Source organism: Biomphalaria glabrata, chromosome 4 (assembly GCF_947242115.1).
Source record: "Biomphalaria glabrata chromosome 4, xgBioGlab47.1, whole genome shotgun sequence".
NCBI classification, from domain to species: Eukaryota; Metazoa; Mollusca; class Gastropoda; family Planorbidae; genus Biomphalaria; species Biomphalaria glabrata.
The window spans coordinates 30,288,630-30,292,183 of record NC_074714.1 but is presented as its reverse complement, the minus strand read 5'-3'; positions in this window follow the sequence as shown (position 1 = coordinate 30,292,183).

Here is a 3,554-nt window from a genome sequence, read left to right as displayed (position 1 = left end):
AGAATTCGAAAGTAGACAACATAAATAATACATAGGCTAGTAGTTTTAAAAAAAAAATCAGACGTATGCATAGAATGTATAGATCTAGATCTATAGATATAGAATAGATTCGAGTCTAAATCTATTCTTGAGTCTAGAAATTCTAGAATCTACCTAACCCCGTAGATTTGTTCCTAGATTTTATAATGTCAATAGACAATATTGTTTATTTTGGTCGGACCCCCCCCCTTTTTCTTCTGATATACATTTTAACAATCAACCTTTATTTATACTTTATTTTTTAGCCCGTGAATTGGTGTAGGCCTGTAGGCCAGGCATGTCAAACACGGCGTTCGGGGGCCGCATGCGACCCGCGACCACTTTGCATGCGGCCCGCTTGGCCATTTAAAAAATTATCAAAATAATGTTAAACTATTACGCTGGAAAATAAGAGATAACAAGCTACTTGAATTGGAAAATAGTAGGCCCTATTTGTTAAACAGAACAACGAGAGTGAGTTTGCAGTGTAAGCTTGCTACATTTTGTCCAACTTAATTGCAAGCCATAGCAAATCATTTAGTAAATGTGATTTTATAAAGCCGAAGTACTTTGTCCAGAAAACATGAAAGCATTCAAAGAAATAGCGTTAAGAACACTGTGGCAGATAGAATAAATGACATGTCAGTCAGATTGCATGAACAATTTAAGAACAAAATAGTTGATTTTGAATTCTTTTCATTGGCTCTCGATGAGTCAACTGATGTAACGGATGTAGCACATTTGGCTATATTCATAAGGGCTTTTGGCAGGAATTTTGAGATACATGAGAAGCTACTTAAGCTCTGTTCTATGCTTAACACCACAACAAGCGAGGATGTTTTTGATAAATAACAGGAGGTGACATTGCAGTATACTTTACTTTTGGTAAAGCTAGCTAGTCTAACAACGGATGGCGCACCAACCATGAAATGAAATGATTTTGATGCAAAGCATTACATTTCCAACACGTCATTAGACCGGTTCGGTCGCTCTCAATTTTATTCGTGCCCGTGGTTTAAATACTCGCCAATTTTCAATGTTTCTGGATGACATTAGAAACGACTTTGATTGTGTTCCCTACTACACAAAAGTCTGCTGGCTCTCATGTCATAAAATATTGAAGAGATTTTTTGCACTGCGTGAGGAAATTGTACTGTTTCTGAACCTCTTGAACATTTCCAAACTGATGAATGGGTTCAGGATTTGGCATTTGCAGCTGGTCTCACTGGTCACCTGCAAGACTTGAATTTAAAACTTCAAAGTAAAGACAAAATTGTCACAACTGCGTGTAATAATGTGAAGTGCTTTCAAGCAAAATTACGACTGTGGATAAACCAAATATGAAGAGAAAATCTTGTTCACTTCTCAACGTGTCAGGAACTAAAAAGATTTGATACGGCTACAACATTTGGTAAATATGTCTTACACCTGGAATCGTTAGTAGATGCTTTCAATTACCGTTTTCGTGACTTCGTTTCATACGGGCAAGAATCATCGTTGTTTGCATCTCCATTCTCCTCTGCTTCTGAAAATGCTGCTGGAAATGTGCAACTAGAGCTGAAAGAATAGCAGTCAGATACTTTGTTGAAATCGAAGTTTATAGAATTGGCTGTGCCAAAATTTTACAGTTATTTACATGAACCGTACGTTGAATTGCGGAAATTTGCAGACAGTATTCTCAATATGTTTGCTAGCACTGATCTATGTGAACAGTTCTTTTCCATAATGAAAGTTAGAAAAACACCTCACCTTTCGAGATTATCTGATCAAAATTCGTCATCAGTGATGAAAGAGGCAAACAAACTTCAACATGACATTAATAAACGTGTATCACAGAAAGGATGTCAAGCATCAGGATAAATAAAATAATGCGTAATCATACTAATTTTTAATTACCAAATTTAGTTAACTATGGGACAGGTATGCCAATTAATTATTGTATTCTATTGTATTATTTCTAATTTAAATAAAACTAGTAGGCTGTTTTGCAACTGATTTTTTTTTTTGCTGCGGCCCCTCAGGTCATAGTAAGTTTTTTATGTGGCCCATACACCATAATGAGTTTGACATGCCTGCTGTAGGCTATCTCTTACGATGAAATTTCGCGACCCCCTCTCTCTTTCCTGAACACCCCTTTGGCCTATTTTTTTTTCTTTTTTTTTAATTTTAATAAACTGATCTTATTTTAACGATCGCACCAGACACATATAGATCTAGATGCACGCATTCACATTTTGGGCTTATTAATACTATATATAGCATTTCACTTATCCACTCCCCCCAACCGAAAAAAAAAGTCATTCGTATGCCTACGCTCTATGACTTTGCTTCGGCTGCTCAATTCAATCTATATATAGTCTATATTTCGACTATGGACAACCCCCCCCACCCGTTTTTTTTTCAGCCTTTATTAATCCTAATGCACGTTTTTTCTTAACATCAGTTTCAGGACTAGAAAAAAAAAAGCATTTTCCGAAGGCCTATAATGGAATGCCTCATTCTTGTTCCCCTTTCTACATTGATTTGTCTATTTTGTTGTCCAAATAAAAAGGAATTTCAATTCTGTTTTATTATTTTTAAATCGTTTATTTCTTGGGTGTAGCCAAGGGGGGTTTGGGGGGGGGTCGGAATTTAGGGACTGAATTTTTGCTTTGATTCTATTTATTTTAGGTGAGACTTTAATACTAAACCATCACTTGGTCCAGCGCAACCAAGGTATTTTTGAGTTTAAAACCCCTACCAGGGGGCTTTGCAGTCAAATCCCCCTCTTCTATAAAACAACCCCCCCCCCCAAAAAAAAAAAAAAAGAATGCAAATCCAATCCCCAAATTCAAAGAGCATAGCTAAGGAAGATTTTGATTTTAAAACCCCCTCCAAAATGTATGACAAAACCTCCTCTTCAATATAAGACTATCCATACATCAGTAACCAGATTCTATGAGCGTAGCCAAGAAGGGTTTTGTGTTTAAAAACCCCCTTCAGCGGGGTTTATAGCTAAAAAAAAACACCTCTTCAATATAAAAAAGCAAATTACGCACTCAAAATTCTATGAGCGTGGCCAAAGGGGGTTTGAGTTTCATTACCCCCCCCCTTTTCAGCGAGATTTGAAGCTAAAAAATACCTCTTCAATATTAAAAAAAAGCAAATTACACACACAAAATGCTGTGATCGTAGCCAAAGAGGGTTTTGAGTTTAAACCCCCCTCCAGCGGGGTTTGAAGCTAAAAAATACCTCTTGAATATAAAAAAAGAAAATTTCACACTAAAATTCTATGAGTGTAGCCAAGCCAAGGGGGGTTTTGAGTTTAAACCCCCTCCTCCAGAGGGCTTTTTTTTAAAAGTTTAAACCCCTCGTCCAGAGGGCTTTTTAAAAAGTTTAAAACCCCTCCTGATGGTTTTGAGTTTAAATAGAGAGAGTTTTGAGGTTGAAAACCTCTCTCTTCAATTTTATTATAAAGCAAACTACAGTCACCAAATACTATACCGTAGCTAATGGGGTTTTAATTAAAACAAACAAACAAAAAAACTCATCAGAAA